This window comes from Peromyscus leucopus, chromosome 8b (assembly GCF_004664715.2).
Source record: "Peromyscus leucopus breed LL Stock chromosome 8b, UCI_PerLeu_2.1, whole genome shotgun sequence".
Classification (NCBI taxonomy): domain Eukaryota; kingdom Metazoa; phylum Chordata; class Mammalia; order Rodentia; family Cricetidae; genus Peromyscus; species Peromyscus leucopus.
This window is the reverse complement of record NC_051086.1, coordinates 28,193,408-28,215,339: the sequence shown is the minus strand read 5'-3', so window position 1 is coordinate 28,215,339 and position 21,932 is coordinate 28,193,408. Positions and strand designations below refer to the sequence as shown.

The 21,932-nt window shown below is 45.8% G+C and overlaps 1 long non-coding RNA gene across 2 annotated transcripts in view; it reads left to right on the top strand.

The window, feature by feature from the left end:
- Nucleotides 1-3,559: 3,559 nt before the first annotated feature.
- LOC114707340 overlaps nucleotides 3,560-21,932 on the top strand; it is a 242,212-nt gene continuing 223,839 nt past the window's right edge. The window contains exon 1 of one of the 2 annotated variants that reach the window (XR_003736639.2): nucleotides 3,560-4,007. This is a non-coding gene — a long non-coding RNA (uncharacterized LOC114707340). The remainder of the gene's footprint in view (nucleotides 4,008-21,932) is intronic. The other variant, XR_005090426.1, reaches the window with a different exon arrangement.

The window sequence follows — 21,932 nt, the reverse complement described above, 5'->3', positions numbered from 1 at the left end:
GACCCTGGATTAGGTACAAACCACACCCAAACACCTGTTTCCACAGAGGGATCCTTTATTAAGTAGAGAAAAATGGTTAAAGTGGCTGCTTTCTGACTCAGGCAGAAAAACAGCAGCAAATGGCCCTGCAGGTGTGATTTTTAAGAAGAAAAGGGGGAGGTCTGTGTTAGAATGGGCTAGGACGCCCTGACAAGGGGGAGAGGGGATAAGGGAGAAGGGGATGAGGGCGAGGGCAAGGGGACAGGGGTATTTGCCCTCAGGACTGTCTCTGGGTAGAAAGGAGACAGACATGGCACATAAGCAAAGGGCAGTTTATAAAGATAAAGGGGGCCGGGCAGTGGTGGCGCATACATTTAATCCCAGCACTTGGGAGGCAGAACCAGGCAGATCTGAGTTTGAGGCCAGCCTGGGTTACAGAGTGAGTTCTAGTAAAGGCACCAAAGCTACATAGAGAAACCCTGTCTCCAAAAACCAAAAAATGAAAATAAAAATAAAAAATTGTGGGCCCTGGCCCCCCACTGTGAGTGGCTGCCACCTTGCTTGCAGACCTTGACTAGATGTCCTCTCTATGCAGATTCCCTGCTGGTTTCCTTCCTCCTGAATGCTCACTGGAGGTTCTTTGTTCCTGTATCCTGCATTTGGTGTAAACAGCTTAGATGCAAGAATGTAGAACATTGGGTAGTGAACTTCTGCCCTCCAGGGATCCTCCATTGTGCTGTAAGCCTATATTTAAGGTTTCCTCCCTCTTTCAATAAACGGCATTCTGCTGTGGACCTGCTTTTCTTTGAACACTGGTCAGCCTTTGAGGAAGAGTGCTGGTCTTTTCAGTGAACTGGTGCTTGTGTGTTCACGCTTGTGCATGAATTCATGAGGGCGATGGAAGGAGAGAGGAAATAAAGAAGGATGAGGAGAAAACAGCATCTGCAAGGGAGTCGGGGCCGACTGGGGAAAGGGTGTGAGCATACACAAAGTGGCCAGTAAGGGCTTCAAAGTTCAGTGGCACCAGATAGTCCAAAGTTGGGCGGCTACCAACTCTTCTATCAATACCCCAGGAGGGAACACTGAACCCACTAAGTATCTTGGTCCTCTCCGACCAGGTTCCCTGGGGACCTGTCTGCTTCCTGTCTCTATAAATTTACCTATTCTAAACTAAGAATGTAAGTAGAGTCACAGGTTGTAGTGTGTGTGAGTCTTCTTTAGTCAACCTCAAGGACACTTGAAAGCATCTTGGAGGTGCTTCTTTTACAAGGAGATGAATCTACTCATGCTCTGTCCTTATGGCTGTCTCACTGCCCTTCTTTGCCTGGATCACTTCTTCCTCCCCAGCTTATTTAAAATGTCTCTTCCAACATTGCCTCCGCACAGGACACTTCACTTAGAGGATTGGAGATGAGCCAAGAGAACCAAAGACTCAAGAGAATACCCTTGGGCTGTGAGGAGAAGGGAGGTTGCCCAAGATCACTGTCGACATACATGAACATGTTTTGAGTCTATCCCTCTGTCTCTGCTGGTTTTATGGGAGGTGGTTCTTGCACAGCCTGAGATTCTGAGACCAAGAAACTGGCTTTGGGGTGGGGATTGCTTGGGCTATATTTTAAAATACAGACTTTATTGTGAGACCAAAATGAGCCATCTTAGAAATAAGACCAAAATGCTTTCACCCTAAAATTAAGGCCTAAGATTTTTCCTTTTGGGAATAGGCCATTAGTTACTGAAACCAGTCAGTTCAGATTCCAGAAACCAGGAAGTGTAAAAGTGCAGAGTCACAAGATAGTCATGAGGTAATGCCTGCCAGACTATGGAATGTCCTCTCCCTGGTTTCCAGGGTAACTGACCACAGAAATGCCCCCACCTGAGGGCAGCCAATGAGAAATGGTGGCGGGCAACCACTCCCTTAGAAGTAATTTCTAGAAGTCCCTAGAAGCGAGCCAGTCAGAATTGTACCTGTACTAGCACCCCTAAATGATGTAACCTTGTGACTTTTCCCTTTAAAAACTGAGCTTGCAGACAGGTGGGCGCTTCCTCCAGCCTCCACTGCGTTGGATGTATTGGACGAAGTCCCTGCCTAGGATTGTATTGCTTTTGGATATCCAGAATTAAACCTTGCTTTTGCATTCCGGCATGCTCGTCTTTGGTGGTCTCTCTGGGGGTCACAATCTGGGCACAACATTTATTATTGTCTTCGAGTTTCTATTGCTGTGAAGAGACACCGTGACCACATAAAATCTTATAAAAGAAAACATTTAATTGGGGTTAGCTTACTGTTTCAGAGGTTTAGTCCATTATTGTCATGGCAGGAAGCATGACAGTATGCAGGCAGACATGGAGGTAGCTGAGAGTTCTACATTTTGATATGCAGGCAGCAAAAGGAGTCTGGTTCGCACACTGGGCACAGCTTGAGCACAGGAGACCTTAAAGGCCACCCCCACAGTGACACACTTCCTCCAACAGGGCCACGCCTACTTCAACAAAGCCCACCTCCTAATAATGCTACTCCCTTTGGGGGCCATTTTCTTTCAGACCACCACAATTACTTAGGATCATCAGATCTCAGATAGCAGCCACCACAGAAAACTTCGTCTGTTATGGTTAGAGACCATCCCTAAGAGAAGGGACACGGGCATGGCATGAAGGGAGACATCAGAGCTAACCCTGAAGTAAGAAAGAGTAAGGGGGAAATGTGGGCAAAAGCCTTTGTTGTAGCTTCCACGGGGAAGAGGAGCAAGGCAGAGCAAGCCCAGTGCTGGCCAGTTTGAACGATTGCTGTGTGTGTCCATCCGTCTGTCCATGTCCTTAAGTTACTAGTATTAGTCTATAGCAGAGGACTGTGGCTCCAGACAGAACCTGTTGTGAAATTCATCTTACTCCAGTCAGAATAGCTGACAGAGGAAAGCAAACCAAAAACGCTGGCCAGGCTCAGCCTGGGGGAGAGGAACCTGGTATCGCGATTGTAGAAGTCAGTGTAGCGGTTTGTCAAGAAATGAAAGCAGGAACTGCCCTGTGACCTAACTATACCACTGGGCAAGTACCCAAAGACTCAGTACCCACACAAAGTTCATGGCTGCTCTGTTTACAGTGCCAGGGAAGGAAATCAACCTGTGTCCATCAACCAATAAATGACTAACAAAAAACTGTATACACAATGGGATTTTATTCAGCTGCATCACAAATTGAAATAATGGAATTTACAGGAAAATGGGTGGAATGGGGAAATATCAGTGAAGTAACTCAGACCCGGAGAGACAAACACTGCTTATTCTTTCTCTCTCTCTCTCTCTCTCTCTCTCTCTCTCTCTCTCTCTCTCTCTCTCTCGCGCGCGCGCGCGCGCGCGCGGAGCCTGGCTTCTAATTGTTGTATCTGCGTTTATGTGGGGGTGAATGTGTGCAGCGATCAGGAAACAACACAGGGCCTGTGAGAGGAGAGCCAAGAGGCGTAGAGAAGGGCGGGGAGATAACAAAACACGGGAAGTGGGAAGGTTCAAGTGTGGAGGGGGCTAAGGAGATAGGGAGGAGTGGGTGGGTGGTGGAAATCAACAAAAGCTAAGTATGTAACATTTAAAAACCTGTTACTTTGAATGTTAATTTAAAAAGCAAAGAGGAGAGTTCAGGGTGTGGGCTCTGATTGGCTGGTTTGCATGTGGATGAAGCGCCCTCCTACTAGCTGTTTGCTCTGCAGGGGTTTTTGGCTGTCTAATTCTGGGAGGGGCTGACCCTCCAGGCTAGCTTGGCCTCACATGTCTCTTTCAGGCCATGTAGGCCTGGAATGCTGGGTTCAGAGCAGGGGACGTGAACCAACACAGAATTAAATACCTACAGTACAAGACTGGGCCTGTTAACATTCCATTGTGGGTGTGGGCTCACAAGCCCCACCCCCCACCAGGACCCTCTGGCAGTTAACTGTAGATGGGATAGAAGGGCTCATGTGTCTCCACCTCTTCCTGAGGATCTATAGACAGTTGATGCTGGCTGGGGAAGGAGAGACAGTTTCGTCACTGGTATAGCCCCTGGTAAGTTGCTTCTGCAGATAACTTTAGCCATAATTAAAATCACTGGCTTCCAAAAAGGGCTCAAAAGTGGATGGGGGATGGGAAGAGGAAGGGGTCAATGGGAATGGGAGGGGACAAGGGAAGGTGATGAGGAGTGGGTGCAATCCGAATGCATTATATTGTGTATGAAAATGTCATAATCAACAGAGGCTAATCTTAAATGTCTGCAGGATCTTCTGGAGCAGCCACCTCCAGTGTCCTAGGAAGCCCTGTGTGTGGAAGGCTGGTGTGAGCTGTGTTCTTCCTGGCTGAGGGCTGTTCAGGGCTCCCAGTGCCCTGGGAGCTGTTTATTTAGTGTTTTAAAAATTGCTTCATAGTGGTGGCTGCCTCTGCTTTCTCTTATTAGTCCTGCTTCTTGGAGACATTCAGCCCCCACTGCTTCCCTTCACGCCATACGGTTTTTCTTTGTGTCTAGTATTTTATGCTCAGAATCTGGAACTGCCTTGTGGCATTCTCTCCTGAGGATTTCTAACAGGAGGCTTACGTCAGTGGCTGGTAATGGCAGGATGGGAAGAAATTACATAATACCAATTTCTGTGTTTCTGCTGAGTCCTTCCCCGACTTTCCCTCTGTGTTTATGGTCCTTCAAGTTTATCTTTCACATGTTTCTGCTCTGGTTGTTTATTTTGATAATTGGTCAAAGAATTCCATATCTGTCTGCCCACAATGGACTTTCTGGGGGCTTTCTATTAAGTATGGTAATGTGAATTTTGAACAGGCCCTACTTTGTGTTGGACATTATGCCAAGTATGTTATGTGAGGTAAGTCTCTTGACACCACTGGAGGCTCACACATTATACCCATTTTACAGATTTGGAGAGGAAGGTCAAGAGATTTGTATGATTCTGTAGAGGTGGATAAGGTCAGCATTTGGAACCATGTCAGTTCATCTTGTGGCTGTGTCTACCATTGATGATTATATGACTGGGAGTCATCTGTGACTTTTTCTCATGTTGGTGATTCTCTGTTTTTCTTCATCTAATAAGGTCCTGGGAACTCTAGGTTGCTATAGAGTACCTTTTTAACACAGAACTGACACTTGTCAAGCTTTACCTGGTGGGCAAGCCTGTAATCCCAGCTGCTAAGAAGTCTAAGACAGGATGATTGCAAGTTTGAAAGCTGTCTGGACTAGAGTGAGTGCCAGGATAACCTGGGCAACGGAGTGAAACTCTACCAAAAACAAAGTCTGTTGAGATGTCTTCCAGGGTAAAGGCACTTGTTGCCAAGCCTGATGACCAGAGTTTGATCCCTGTATCCCATATTGTGCAAGGAGAAAATCAGCCATCTGTCCTCTGACCTCCTCATATGTACCTTACACCCAACAAACAAATGTTGAGAGAGAGAGAGAGAGAGAAAGAGAGAGAGAGAGAGAGAGAGAGAGAGAGAGAGAGAGAGAGAGAGAGCAGAAAATTTGCTGATCACTGGCATGCATGAATTAGTGGGTTGCTTTCTGCTCTAAAAAATAAAAATAAAAGAAGATTTCTGGGAAGATAGCCCAGTGGGAGAACAGTTAACTAGTATGTACAAGGTCCTGAGTTCCAGTCCAAGCACCACACATATACACACAGACAGACAGACAGACAGACAGACAGACACACACACACACACACACACACGAGACAAAGTAGCTTTTGGACAGTTAGCAATCCATACTACATTAAACGTCTTTATAATCATGTTCATGTTATTTTCCCTCCATGGGTCCCTATCTGTTGAGAATGATATTTAATCATAGCAAATGCTGCTAGAAAGGAAACTGGTTAGGATATATGTCTCCTATTTTTACTCTAGGGAGGAGGCTGCAGGCATATGGCAAAGGGGGAAACTCAGAATATAGGTCCCTCCCATTTGATGCCAGACAGCAGTCAAACAAAGATCTCTATTGCTTGCACACTGATGACTAGGTAAAAGACTTTAGTGTCCATTAATTTTACTACTGTTTGTGCATGTATGAGTGTATGTTCGTGAGAGAGAGAATTTGCAAGTTAGAGGGGGAAAGCATAGGAAGGGCTCTGGATAGGTAACATCAGAGAGTAAAGTGAGCAGTGTTATGCACCACCCACATAGGCAGCCATTTCTGTCCCAGCAGAGTTTAGCTTTGAGGGAATGCTACATTGTCTCTGTATTAGTCAGCCTTCTCTGTAGTAACTGTCTCAGTCCTTGTTTTATTGCTGTGAAGAGACACTGTGATCCCAGCAACTCTTCTAAAAAATTGAACTGGGGCTGGCTTGCTGGGGTTTAAGACAATGAGCATGGCAGCAGGAGGCCAAACATGGTGCTGGAGAAGCAGCTGAAAGTTCTACATCCAGTCTTGTATGCTCTGAAACCTCAAAGCCCACCCCCAGTGACACATTTCCTCCAATGAGGCCACACCTACCAATCCTTCTCAAGTAGTGCCACTCCCTGATGACAAAGCATTCAAATATATGAGCCTATTGGGGGGTATTCATATCCAAACCACCACAGTAACAGAACTTATAGAATGAATCTCTCAGTGTGTGTCTTTCTGTCTCTTTGTCTCTCCATTCATATATATATATATGATGGCTGCCTATGAATGGAAGTTCCACGAATCTAGTAGTTTTCAGTCCACAAGGCTGAGTATCTCAGCTGGTCTTCAGTAGACACTGGAATCCCAGAGAAGTAGGTTCTAATGCCAGTGAAGGAATGGACATTCCATCTAGAGTGAAAGTAAGCAGACAAAGAGCAAAAGTTTCCTTCTTCATTGTTCTTTATATAGTCTGCCAGCAGAAGGCATGACCTGGATTAAAGGTGTGTCTTCTTATTTCAAAAGATCTGGAAGTAGATCTTTCCACTTCAAATTAAGGAAAAATCTGTCACAGGTATACAGGCCATTTTTGGGTTCCAGTTAATTGCAGATGTAGTCAAGTTGACAAACGGGTAGCCATCACAGTCTCCTTGTCCTAAATTTCCAAGAAAGGTTGGATGTATTCATTTCTTCCTTCCATTCCTCCTTCCCTTCTAGTGATTAAACCTGGGCCCTGAGCATGGGGGTGGGTATTCTACCAGTGAGGTAAGTCCCAAGATGTCCCCACCCCATGGTTGTTTAATGAGAATGCCCCCCATAGCTCATGAATTTGAATACATGTTTCCCAGTTGGTAGAACTGTTTAGGAAGTATCAGGAAGTGTGGCCCTATCGGGGACTATGGGGGTCCAGCTTCCCCCCCACCCATAGTCCCCTCCCAGGGTCCGGGAAGAATCTACAACCATCTGATAATTAATCTCTGATGAAAAGAAATGAATCTATGTACATGAAACTCCTTAGTTTATACACTTTATTATTCTGTGATAGTTCTCTCTCTGCATAGCTTCTATTCTGCTCTCATGCCTAGCTCCTTTCTTGCCTGATTTATCTACTGTCATCTCTAGGTTCTATCTTAGTTCCTTCATCTAGTTCTGTCCCTTCTAGGTTCTTATCCATCTAGTTCTTTTCCCTATCAGCTCCTCTCCCATCTCCTTCTCTCTCATCTGGCTCTTCCTCATCTTGTTCTTCCCCATGTGGCTCTTCCTCATCTTCCATCTCATTCCTCTAGTCCTCTCTTCTAGCCCTTCAATCTAGTTCTTCCCCATCTCAGTTTGTTCCTCTCAAGTTCTTACCCATCTGGTTCTTCCATTCTCTTTTCTCTTCTCCGTGCTGTTCTCTGGAAGTCCCAGTATATAAAGGGAGGGTCCAAGCCAAATTGTGTAAAGCTATTACTTATCGTCCACCTGACCTAGGCAGTGTCTCCTTGTGGAATTTTCCTTAAGTCAAGAAGCTCACTTGTGGGCTGTTATTACTGTTATCCTCAGAAGTTGGGCGACCACCTGGGTGGTGTTTCCTGCAGTCCTTGAAAGTGGCTAAGGGAGATATCTGATTCCAGAGAAAGCCTTTCCTGAGGCTGTTCTCCAAATACCTGGAATGTGTATGACCAGAGAGTGATTGGTCCACACTGTTAGCCCTTCTTAGGGAAAAGTCAATTGGGAAAACTATGAAGGCACACATGATTTTCATAACAGAATACAGCTGATATATAACAAGCCAAGTAACATCAAAATCTTTGGGATTTGGCTTCCGCTGGAGGAAATCCTTGATGCCTCCAGGTAGTGACTTTGCCATAACCAGCTGAGTTCTTATGGTATATTCCTGCGGCCTGCAGCATGGCCCTATTGGAGGAGGTGTGTCACTGGAGATGGGCTTTGAGGTTTCAAAAGACTGCTGTTCCCAGACACACCCTCTCTTTCTCTATTCCCTTACCCCCACCTTGATCAAGATATGAGCTCTGAGACCATAAGCCAAATTAAACACTTTCTTCTACAAGTTAGCTTGGTCATAGTGTTTTATCATAACAATAGAAAAGTAACTAAGACATCTCCTTTAATATTTTGAGACAGAATATTGTTGAGTTGCCCAGGCAGGCCTTGAACCTGTGGTCTTCTTGCCTCAGCCTTGGTTTTGTTGGGATGACAGGAGAAGTCACCATATCCTGCTTTTCTTTAGAAAACTCATTATTTTGTTTGTGTGCAAGTGTAGGTGTGCATGTACCATGGTGTGAGCATGAAGGTATGTGTGCTCACATACTATGGTTTGCGTGCGGTGTCAGAGGGCAGCTCTTAGCAGTGAGTTCTCTTCCTCATCTGGGGTTTCTGCGGATCGAGTTCAGGCCATCAGGCTTCCCCAGCAAGTTCCTTTACCCTCTAAGCTGTCTTGCTAGTGACTTTTAAAAATTATCGCATCTTGCTCTTTTGTGCATTTCTTCTTGCTGTTTACAAAAGCATCAAAAGGTTGAGAGATGAGGTTTCCAGAGTTTTGAAGAGGCAACATCTCTTCACCTCCCCCACTGAGCTCCACCAAGGGAGTGGGAGTTTGATTTTCTCTTTTCATTCATGATCTGTTAGTAGGGTTAGGAGGCAGCCACAATCAACCCCCTTTAGTTTGGCTGAGGCCTCACAGCATGAATTTCCTTGCCTGTGATGTAATCTTCAACTCCAGTTCCACTCTGTTATCAAGTTTTGCACCCGATGATTGGAATGATTGTGGGTATTCTTCTCTTTGTATTTCAAGGAGCCACTGGGCCTTGCAGATTGAAAGAAATGTGAACAGGAAATGTGGTAGAGGGGAGGCCTGACCCAGAGGGCCACCTTGCCTTTCTGACTCATTAGGCAGTTATTTAGTGAGCCCCTGGGATGCAGGGAGTGAGGGCAGGCAGGCACTAGAGATGGCAACTGCTGCAGGTCTGTTGCTGTCCTCAGAGGCTGTCACTCACCGTGGAGCATTTTTAAATGTGTTTGAGACAGGGCCTTGCTGTGTAGCTCAGGGCCTAGTCCCTTTTCATTGCTATGAATGAAGACCCAACAAGTGGTGACTTAAGGAAGGAAAGGTTTACCAGAGGGAATGCAGCCCTCATGGTGGGGATGTGGTGGTGGTTCTTTATTATGCGGCTCTGTTTACCATATGAGAAAAGTCATGAGGCACAACAAAACCCACTATAAGAGTTTGTTAGGAGAAGGTGTGTGGCAGGGAACAGAAGAGATGTGCTCAGGCCTATGGAAAGACTGTGCAGAAAGAGGGGAGAGGTACATGGGATCCGCCTTTGATGGAATCCCCTGAACATGTGCATACGGGTTTACGTAGCTACACCACGATTGCGCATAGATTACATGATCACATGTGTGCAAACTGCGTGACCACACAGCTCATGGGTTACATGGACGCAAGGCCCCCAAATGACAAAGGTCTCACCAGCGCATGTGTGTGGTCATGGGGGAGTGGCTAGAAATTCTATCATTGGTCACGGGAACACAAGGCGGCTGGGCACACTGCATCCACAAGCAAAAAGCAAATGATGCTCAGCTGGCTTTCTCCTTTTTGTTCAGCTCAGGACCTCAGCCCAGCAGATGGTGTCTTCCCACTTCCTTTAGCCTAACCTTGATAATCTCTCATAGATTTGCCCAGAGTTTTGTTTCCACAGTAATCCTAAATTCCATCAAGCTGCCAGTCAAGCTAACATCACACCCAGGCTGGTCCTAAGGAGCGGCCTTCCTACTTCAGCCTCTAGAGTGTTGGGATCACAAGTGTGCAATGCCAACCATGACCTCATACTCTTAGGAAAAGAAAATGATTGTGCACTGAGAGTACCTTTGAACAAGGGGGACTTTTGGCTGTCCTGAGTTGAAACTTCCATGGCAAAAAGAAACTAGGCATTTCAAGACAATGAGGAGAAAGTCTTCCAGGCAGAAGGAGCTAACCACAAGGTAGCCAAGCAGGAAGAGAGTGGGCATGCACTGGCAACAGGGTTGGCATCACCACGTCGGGAGCAGGACTAGCAATGGGAGAATGTAGGAAATGAGGTCAGAAGAAAGGGCAGGAGCTCCTCCACACCGTTTGCAGATCATTTTTGGGATTTGAATTTTATTCTAAATGTCGTAAGCTGCAATATCTTCCGTTATAATCAGGGGATCACTTATACATACTACCCTCACCCGATTTAGAATTGTAAACAAGTATTTGTAAGCAAATATACTGGCTCCCCCATGGGTAGGAGTCAGGAGGGTCAAGCCAGCCGCTGCTGAAAAGACAGGACATTTCAGAACCCACAGGTAAAAATAACACTTTATGGGTTGCTCATGTTTTGTGCTCAATGATTGTGTTTCTCAGACTTTTTGTGCCCATGACAGGTACTTGAGAAAAATGACTTATGGGGGGAAAGAATCTGTGGTAGTTTGAATGTAATTGGCCCCCATAAGCTCATAGGGAGAGGCATTAGTAGGAGGTGTGTCTTTGTTGGAGTGGGTATGGCCTTGTTGGAGGAAGTGTGTCACTGTGGGGACGGGCTTTGAGGTTTCCTATGCTCAAGATACCACCCAGTGTTGGAAACCACTTTCTGTTGCCTTCTGATCAAGATGTAGCCAGCACCATGTCTGCCTGCAGGCCACCATTCTTCCTGCCATGATGATAATGGACTGAACCTCTGAACTGTAATCCCACCCCAATTAAATGTTTTCCTGTATAAGCATTGCCATGGTTATGATGTCTCTTCACAGCAACAGAAACCCTAACCAAGACAGAATCCTTTTATTTTGGCTTGTGATTTCAGATGTTTTCAGTGTTGCTTGGCCTCATTGCTGTGAGCTCTGGTGAAGCAGGTCATTACCACAGAGAGGGCCTAGTGTAGTGGAGGGAGGGCCTAGCACGGTGGAGGAGGGCCTAGTGTAGTGGAGGGAGGGCCTAGCACGGTGGAGGAGGGCCTAGCACGGTGGAGGAGGGCCTAGCACGGTGGAGGGAAGGCCTGGTACAGCCTAGAATAGCAGCCAGGAGACAGACGCCTTTCAAAAGCATGTCCCCTGGTGACTTATTCTTCTAGCCATATGCAGCCTCCTAGTTTCCACTATGTCCCAGTGAAACCATCTGGTTCTGGCTCCATCCACAGATTTCAATCCATGGATGAAGTTGGATCCCTCATGATCCAATCACTTTCCTGAATCCCACCTCTGAATTCTGATGCATGGGGTCCAAGCCTTTAACACATGTGATTTTGAAGGATGTTTCATATCTGAGCTGTAACTCATTCATTACTTCTGGATCAGCTTTGCTAATATTGGCTTGGTCCTTTTATATGTGGGATCACAGTGAAGATGCTAAGTGCTGGTCTCTGTCATCTCATGCTTGGGCAAGCCACATAGTACCTAAGAGAATGCAGATACAGAAAATCTCTTGTGGTCTGAGCCCAGAAGTGGCATGGTTATCACGTCTACTACATACTAACACAAGCTGAAGGTTAGACCAGACCAAGGGATATGTAAATACATTGTGCTTCCTTGGGGACAGGTACCAAGTCACATGGCTAGAGAATGTAATTCAGGGAGGAGAACAATGACACATATGTGAGAAGAGCTGATGCCAGGGCAAGCAGGTAAGTAGAGAGACCATTCAAGAGGTTGTGTGGTCAGCAAGGTGAGAGAGATGGTGACCTGGATCATCCTAACGCTTCTGTCTACATTCTGAAGTGACTCAGTTCTGAAGCAGAAGGTAATGAGAATCACATGGCTGGGTACCACTTTGTCGTCCTGTAGGAACCATGCTTCCCATTTTGTATGTAACTAGGTGAGGCTCAGAGGCATCAGGGAACCTACTCATGTTCACCAGTTGCTAAGCAACATAGACAGGAAAGGAGACCAGGTGGAGCTGAGTCCAAATTCAATTGTTTCCTAAGTACAACAACAGCAATACACACATATACCAAAGACACACACACACACACACACACACACACACACACACACACACACACACACACACCATAGTCTTCTCAGAACCCTGACTATAGAATCAAATGCCTTAGCCTGAGCTCAGGTTGCAGACTTGGGCTCTTCTCCCTCACCTGGTACCTGCTTCTTTTTATTGCTCATAAACTGAGCCCTGTACATAACTTTTGGCCCTCTGTGATTTAGATGGGTCTCAGGAATAAATGAAGTAGATCCTGAAACAAAAGATTAAATTTGTTATTTTTCTCATTCGGTAACAATTATGGGGCAGGGCAGGTGATGCTGTTCAGCAGGTGTAGGAACTTGTTGTCAAGCTTGGTGACCTGAGTCACAATGGGGGGAAGGCGCCAATATCACGCTGTCTGTGTGTGACTTCTGTATGTGTTCCATGGCATGTGTGTGACTTCTGTATGTTCTCCATGGCGTGTGTGCACCCCCACATACAAGTTAATACATGTAATTGTTTAAAGAGTAGGCATTTTTTTTTTTTTTTTTTTTTTTTTTTGGTTTTTCGAGACAGGGTTTCTCTGTGTAGCTTTGTGCCTTTCCTGGAACTCACTTGGTAGCCCAGGCTGGCCTCGAACTCACAGAGATCCGCCTGGCTCTGCCTCCCGAGTGCTGGGATTAAAGGCGTGCGCCACCACCGCCCGGAAGAGTAGGCATTTTTATTGTCACAATTGGCAGTGATATGTAGCTGGTCCTGAGTGGATGGAGGCCAGGGACAGTGCAGAACTCATCTGATAACACAGGTAGTCCCCTGCAGCAGTTTTCCAACCCCCAAATGCCTATCATGTAGGGTTGACAGATTCCCTGAATCCTGCCTGGCTCCAGCCTTATGAAAGATGGTGTTTTCAGAACTATGTCTGGTCTCCACTGAGGTGTAGCGGAAGAACTGGCCAACGTGGGAAGGTGCCGTGGTGAGGCTGTCCCAGCCACCCTCTCTGTGCCGCTTCTTTTAGAAGAAAATTCTATAAGGAGGGTTGGTGGGAGTCAAAACCCATCAGCTCTCATTTACCAGGTGTTTAGGAAAATTGCTTTTCCCTTGCGGAAGAAATTACATGAATTATATTAAAATCAGTGCTAAGGTAATAAAATAACATGCTCAGGGCTCTTCTACAAACTGCTTTTGTCTGGCAGGGTAATTTGAGTGAGGGAAGACAGTCTCCTGGCTGCCACACTTTACAGAAAGAGGGAGCGAAGGAAATAAGCTCCACTGTGCTCTGGCTGCACTTAGCTACATGTTGAAAACTCCCTCCCTTTTTATTTATTAATTTATTTATTTACTAAAGATCTCTCTACAGATTAGCCACAGAATGTAGTTTGGGATGCAGATTCACCAGATGAATGAATTAGTTTCTTTAGAAAGATTATTTTTATCTCATTAAATTTTTTAAAATTATTTTATTTACATTATTTTATTTAATAAGTATGGCTGTTTTCCTGTATGTGCACCACATGCCTGCAGTGCCCTTGGAAGTCAGAAGAGGGCGTCCTATCTATTGGAACTTGAGCTACAGATGGTTGTGAGCCCCAGTGTGAGTGCTGGAAAATGAACCCAAGTCCTCAGGAAGAGCGACTAGTTCTCTTAACCACTCAGCCATCTCTCTGGTCCTAATTTTATTTTTAATTGTGTGTGTGTGTGTGTGTGTGTGTGTGTGTGTGTGTGTGTGTGTGTGCACATTCTCATGAGTGCAACTGCCCTCAGAGGCCAGAAAAGGGCATCAGATACTCTGTAGCTGGAGTTATAGGCAGTTGTGAGCCTCTTAACCTGTGCTTGGGGCCAAACTTGTGTCTTGTTCAAAAGTAGTATTTATCTTTTTTTTTTTTTTGGTTTTTCAAGACAGGGTTTCTCTGTGTAGCTTTGCGCCTTTCCTGGAACTCACTTTGGAGACCAGGCTGGCCTCGAACTCACAGGGATCCGCCTGCCTCTGCCTCCCGAGTGCTGGGATTAAGGGCATGCGCCACCACCGCCCGGCTAGTAGTATTTATCTTACCGGCTGTGTTATCTCTTCATCCTCTCATTTAATTATTATGATGTCCGTTTTAGGAAGAAACTTTAAATCATCAAGTGGACAGCAGATTCCCAAGGGGCAAAAATATCCATAGAATTGGGCAGAAACGAGCCGTGATATCATAGGAATCATGATCATTTGGATACCAGTGACCCGCTAGTTTGAAAGGAAATGTATAGCATTGCACATGCGATGAGAGAAATCTCATTTGCTTCCAGCACAGTCATGGTTTTTACTTAACAGGAGAAGCAGTCGTCCTTGCTGTAGTGTGGGGACAAACTGGCAGGAGGAATTGAGGCTGTATCGATAGCTGAGAACTACAGACCCTGCAAGGAAAGGAAGCCACCACCAGCCTTTGTGTGCTCTAATGGTTTGGGGGCTGGAGGGATGACTCAGCCTCATGATTCTCTAGAGGACCCAATTCAGATCCCAGCACCCACATCAGGGGCACACAACTGCTAGTGACTCCAGGTCCAGCGGCTGTGACTCCCTCTTCTGTGGGCACGAACATGTGACACACACACACACACACACACACACACACACACACACACACACACACCAGAATGATGGTTCTCAGTTTTAGAGAAATGGCTCTGTTGGTCAAGTGCTCAAGCACAAGCTGTGAATTTACCTCAGCGCGTGTATAAAACGTCACACGCCTGTAATCCTGGAACTGGGGAGACAGAGAGACAGGTGGATTCCTGGAATTTTCTGGCCAGCCCTCTTAGCCTGCTGGTGAGGGAGATAGCCCATCTCAAAAAGAAGGTGCCTAAGGAATAACACCTGATGGTGTCCTTCAGTCTCCACATGGGCACATCCTCTACATGTGCACTTGCATGCATGTGAACATGCATACCACACATGCACACATGAAAAATAAAAAACAGAATAATGGCTCTCAACCAGGGATGGTTGTGTCATCTCGGGGGTGTCTGCAACATCTAGAGATGTTTGATGTTAGCACAATCTTTTGGCATATAGTGGGTTCAGATATAGTGCAAGGAATGATGAAAACCAAAAAATGGCAACCAGGCTGAGGCCTGGAGGCTCAGCACTTCAGCCCCTCCATGTGGACAAGGAGCACAGGTGCTCTGCCCCTCCTACCCACAGTGCCTGTGCATGGTGACAGTGCGTGCCGAGGGTCCCTGGGTAGTCTCATCCTCTGTGGTCCCCCCTCTGCTGCCTCTGTTTAGAGAGTGTAAACCTGCTGCTTCTTCCCACCACATCTGTTTCCATAATGTGCCCAAATTGATTTTTGTTTGCTTGTTTGTTTTTGAGACAGGGTCTCATGTAGCCCAGGGTGGCCGAGGATGACCTTGATCTTCTGGTCCCTGACTCTGTCTCTGAGTGTTGTGGTTACAGGCATGTGCTACCTGGCTGAGCCTACTCCCTGCAAAGATGATGCCCAGGGGTTTGGGCCTACTAGGTGATTGCTCTGCAGACTGAGTTACATCTCAAGCCTCCTTTCTGTGTTAACTCCCACCACAAAATGTAGTATTTTTGTTCTCCCTGCCTGCCTTCCCCCTACTCTGTTCCCAGCCTGCTTACCACACTCCTTCAGGTAGCCAACTCTGTTGCACTTGTCTTAAAGTCACTCCTCTAGAAAGTCTCTCCTGACTGTCCTGGGAGCCAGGAGAAGGTGCTTGTGACTGTCCTACAGTGCCGTGATTCCCGCATCCCAGAGCTTGTAGTGATATGTTACAATAACAGCCTTCAGCGTTCACTCACCACTTCTGGTGTATCTTGCTCACTGCTGCAGTCTTAGTGCCTAACAGTACTTGACTACTTCAAGTAAATATTTTAACACTGACATTTTAGTAACTTTTTTGCTGAATGAGTGAATTTAGAGATAGCTACTGTATCATATCATATCAAAAGATAATTCTTTTGCATTTCCTTTTCTCTGGCTTCCCTGTTTCCTGTCATTCTAATGAGCCCTGGTCTCAAAGGAGAAGCCTACAGAGGACAGTGAAGGGCCAGGAACTCTTAAATGAATTCAAGGAGGGATGTGCATGAAAACAATGTTTTGCCTTGGAAATGGCCGAGCTGCTCTTTTCCTGGAAGTATGCCAGTCAGGAGAAAATTGGACTTGGTGAATTGCTAGGAGCTCGAGGGCCTGCATTTTTGGTGTGTGAATTTTATGCTATTTTTCACTGTGTAGTCAGTGTAAATTTCACTTTCTCTGGTAGCTATTGAATTTCAGGAGGGCAGGGATAACCTCTGATTCATATCAAGGATTCCCGAGAGCATCTTCTACATACACACCACTCAAGACACCATTGGGGAAGTGCTTTAGGTAGAAAAACCTTACAGAGATACACAGTCTTCCTGTTCTACAGATGTGTAAACTGAATTTTCTCAGGGAGGGAGAGTAACTGTGTAGACAAGGTAAATTATTAACAAAGCTAAGACTTAAAGAGCCTTGCTTCATGGGAGGCAGATTATAGAAGCCGTGATGTCTTTAAATTTAGAAAACAAAGTTGGCTACTGCCAGAGTTGTAGGGCAGTTTTGACGTCTCCTAAAAGCTGCTGCTCCCATCCAATTTTGTTCTGGAAGTAGGAAGCAAAGGCTCCCAGGGATACCTGGGTGCATCTCCCCTTCATTTATCAGTATTTTTGCCTCTCATTATATCCATGGCCTAGTTTTCATAGGCCCTCTAGATTTCAATGAGCATAGAACACTAGGCAATTGTCCTTGTAAGCTTTTGAAGTTCCTTAGGCATTATGAACAAGGTCTTGGACCCCAGCTGGATGCCATAGCCTACTTTGGCTCTGCTCTATTTCTTCAAGAAATCTAAAGGATGGTGTTGTCATTTCCCCAAAGCAGAAACCAATAACAAAAAGCAGCCCTTTAATGGAGAATGTCTTTTCCCCTCTCAAAGGCAGTGAAGAAATTGCTAGAATGGAATTTTATTGTGTAGGATGCTACTGTTTGAAGCAATAGAACACAGGGAGTGTGTGGCAGGACTTAGAGGAGGCAAGACCTTTGGTGCCCAGCCTAGGGGAAGGAAGTGAACAATCCACATTCAACTTTCAGGCTCTGCTTGACGTAGAAGCAGAAGCTGACCTGCCTGCCTGTGTCGCACGCCCAAGGCACGTGCCTGCACAGGGACATTGCAGGCTGTCTCTGGCAAGATCTTAGGGCACCTTGGGGCTTCCAGAGGAGCTCTGGGCTTCTGTTTTCTCTCCTGCTCTGAGCTTTATCTGCCAAGTGTAAAAAATGATTAGCAATTCTTATCAGATGTCCCTGAAGTTGTCTTGGCACTGGCAGGGTTGGAGGGGGAATATGGAGGGAGTTTATGGAGATATGGGTTCCAAGGTTTGAAAGGGACTGTGTTGTGCACCTCAGTGGGTGGTGTGAGCAGTGTAATTTAAGGAACTTAGAGAAGACCTACTCAGGCTCCAAAATAGAGCCTCCCTACCCTGCTTTAGGTGACTGACTCAGGGTTAACATCCACTGGGTCTTTCCACGACTTCCCTCCAGTGGACAGCAGATAAACTGCCACAGATTTTTCTGACTATCCAAATCGTGTGGCATGTTGAAGGGCAGAAGCTAGAAGATACAGAAAAATGGCTGCCACCATGGTGAGCCACTGGGAGCTCTTTTAGTGTCTTTTGTCCCCCTTCTATTACTCACCTGTATTATGTACCTGTGTTTGCAAAGCCAGTGTCTGTATTCATCAGGTTGGAGGGTCACATGATGGGTGTTGGAACTGAGGGGATCTAAAGCAGCCTGAATTCCCAACCCAGTTAGTACCTTTGGTAGCTCTGTGTGGCTAAAATTCCTCCTGGGGAAGACACAAACAAACCTAGCCCTCCCTCCTCCTGAGGCAGAGGCAGGCAGATCTCTGAGTTCGAGGCCAGCCTGGTCTACAGAGTGAGTTCCAGGACAGCTAGGGCGACACAGAGAAACCCTGTCTCTAAAACAAAACCAAAACAAAATAAAACAAAACACAAACGAACCCATAAAAGATTGATGGTCCTCAAGGCAGGGAAAAACACCTAAGGCTATCCTGTGGCCTCTACACACATGCACTCCATACATGAACACACAGAGAAATTTAAAGTAATTCAAACAAACTCCAGACTTTTGTTAATAATAATGTATTAACATAGTTTTTGTAATTGCATCAAATATACTAGGTTATGATGTTAATTATAGGAGAAATGAGAGAAGGGTCCATGGGAATTCTTTTCTCTGTCTTCTTAAATTCTCTTTAAGTATAAAAGTGTTCTGAAAATTAAAATCAATTAAAAAGCTATTAATAGTAATAATAATCTTCTCTCTTGGGTGATCTCACCAAGAAGAGTTCAACACCCAGTAGGGCCTAGCATGGCGTCAGTCCCGCCTCTGGCTTCCCTTCGTCAACTAAGGCGTCTCGTTCTTCTTGATCGTGGTTGGTGTGGCGGCCTCACATACACCGTGGGCGGCACATGTCTTACCTGAGGGAATGTGTACTAGCTGAAAACAGTGACTTAGCAGCATGCTGGAAAAGTGTTCAAGTCAGCTTTAGCTCCTGCCCCAGGAGACTCAGTCACCCCTCTCTCTGACGTGCACACACTCGAGCTGAGTCACTGCACGATGGACGGATTTCCATTATCCATCTCGGTTGCCTATCTAAGGTGAACTCCCTTACCTTCTGGGTCACTTTAGGCCAGTGATTCTCAGCCTGTGGGTCACAGCCCCTTTGGGGGGTCTCATATCAGATATCCTGCATATCAAATATTTACATTACATTAATAACAGTAGCAAAATTACAGTTATGAAGTAGTAACGAAAATAATTTGATGGTTGGGGGTCACCACAACATGAACTGTATTAAAGGGTCGCAGCATTAAGGAGGCTGAGGATCATAGACCTTAGTTCTATGCCCAATATAGATGATTCAAAAGTGATGCTCGAGGGGCTGGAGAGACCGCTCAGTCCATGAAGAAGTGCTAGAGAGCTAGTGCAGTGGAGGTGTCTGCTGCTCAGTGCCGGAGAGACAGGAATGGGAGGACCACACATCACAGGGTGGACTAGAAGATGAGTCAGCAGTGTGTGCACATGTGATGCCGCTGTTCAACCTGGTCTTTGTGACACTCGAGAAAAGATGGTGTGACCAGTTGTGTTTTCCAAACACGGCCACAGCAATATCTCCTATGCCATGAGGGAGTCTTTCATGTGGCCTCGCCAGTTTCTCCATAGCTTGACGAGGTGCTATCTTTTGCACTTGTAATGGAAGGTCTTTGAAGCTGTTTGGGTTGTGGTGGAAGTAATCCTATGAGTTTTGAAGTTGCATCATGGATATATGCACACTTTTTGAATTACTGTCTTGGATGGTCACTCTTAGAACCCAGCCTCCATGTTGTGAGCATGCCCAGACAGCCTATGAGAGCAACCTGTGGAGAGGAATCAGGACTGTGGCCCATGTTCTCTGCTGAGCTTCTGGCTGCCAGCCTCCACTTGGCAGCTGTCTTGGAAGTAGATTCTCTATTCCCCAGCCAAGCTGTTCCCGTGGGTGCCACATGGAGCAGATGAGCCACCCACCTCACGACACCCTGTCCAGTGTACATCTCCGTGGGCCAAGTCACCGAAGATGGTTGTTTTAAGTCACTGGATTTTGGAGTGTAGTTTGACAGATCGATAACCAAAACAGATGGGCAAATAAAATCCTGTAGGTTAACTTTCCTCCCCTCTTATTTCATATAGAGAAATCAGATGCCAATGCCCAGATTTGTTGTCACAAATGGAACCTGGTTGAAAGGGAAAGAGCCACATTTAAAAATAACAAAAATGTCCTTTAAGAAAAGTACCGAGTATATGTTATGATCCATATTCCAGGCTAAGGATTATGGGAGATGCTGGTGAACAAGACAGACACACAGACACATCCTCTGTAGTCCTAAAGCCAACTCTCTAGTGAGGAAACAAACCAGTAACCACACAGCTAATCCAACCTCAGTGGCTGGAATAACAGGACATTCACTTTGGTTGTCATGGCTTGGGTTTCCTCAGAGCATGACTAGAGCTCACAAGTTTGTTGTCTATAGGATGCCCTCAGAGACCCCAGAACACAGGTGGGCTCTCAGCTCTGGGATGCATGGTAGGCATGTGTCTCTGCTCCCAGCACTGTGCCACACAGTCAGTGTCTCTGTTTCTGGGCCCTGAGTTGACTGATCCAGGATCAGCCACTCCACTCAGGTGAGCAATCAGAGTCATGGAACGGAACATAAGCTCTGCCAATGGTGGTGCTAGTCTTAGATGTTTTCCTGACTCCTGATGAGATGGGCACAATCTGCACTCCCGAGACTCACTCCTCCGCGCGCCTGTGTTCCTCCTCCAGTCAATGTCCCAGGATCTTTATGAATAATGAGACCTTTCCCTTAGCCCCCAGCACCGCCCCTGTTTTTTCATGGTAGAAGCAAACCTTCACTGGTATAAAGTACATGTGTTTTCTTATTTTTTTGAGGTTCCCAAGGCAAAGAACTAGGACCAAGGGGTCAGGGTCACATGGGAGGAATTTCAGCTGAATACATGAAGGAGGTTTTGAAGAGCCAGTATAACTTTTGAGTTTCCAGTCTTTGGGACATTTTAGACAAAAGACAAAATTTTAGACCAATCACTTAGGTGTGATATTATCAAGAGTTTTCAAGCATTGGTCCTGGGAATGGAATGGTTTCAGAATCACATATAATACTAGTAATGATAAAAATAATAGCAGACAATAGTTTGTGATGCAACTGTCTCATGAGCATCATGATCAGTACTGATCATTCAGTGTTTCACTGCATTTAAACATTAACCCCAAGAGGCCACACTACTCTTTAAAAACAAACAGACAAACAGAAAACTTCATTTGTATAGATGATGCATGTGCTCGCATGCAGGCGTCTGTATGCCGTGACTTGCATGTATATCTTAGAGGACAACTTCAGGCGTTGTCCTTACCTCTGTTCTTGCTTGAGACAGGCTCTCTGTTCTTTGGTATGTAAGCGGCGATGGCTGGCTGGCAAGCTTGTGGGGATTCTCCTGTCTATGCCCCACAGCCTCCCATCTCACCACAGGGACACTGGAGTTACAGATTCATGCTGCTGTATACGGCTTTATGTGGGTTCCAACTCAGGCCGTCCCATTTGTGAGGTGAATGGTTTGTCCACCGACCCTGCCCCCCCCCCCCCCCACTGTTCCTATTACAATCATCTTCTTATTACTTAAGGAGGCCAAGCCTCTAGAAGTTAGGTGGGTACTTGTTTAGAGTCAAAAACACAAATTAAATAAACTAAAGGCAAAGTGAAAGTCTTGCAGAATTGGAGCCTGAGCCTCAGAGAACATTTCATGAGATAAAAAGAAATCAAACATGGGAAACACAATTAAGATAACGGGGGTAGGGAGGGATGAAAAATGGACCTTCAGAGCACAGGGAGCCTTCTGGAGGTGGAAAACTCCCCGTAGTGTATCTGCCACAGTGTGGGTGGTGTGATGTTTTCCTATATTCTTTTGTTAGTGCTTAAAGTTTGAACATTGGCCTGACTCATGTCTACTCTCTCTGGACTTAATTAGGTGTATTATCATTATCATTGTTTTGTTTATCTTTGAAAAGCAGAGCATCCTTCCCAAATAGAATG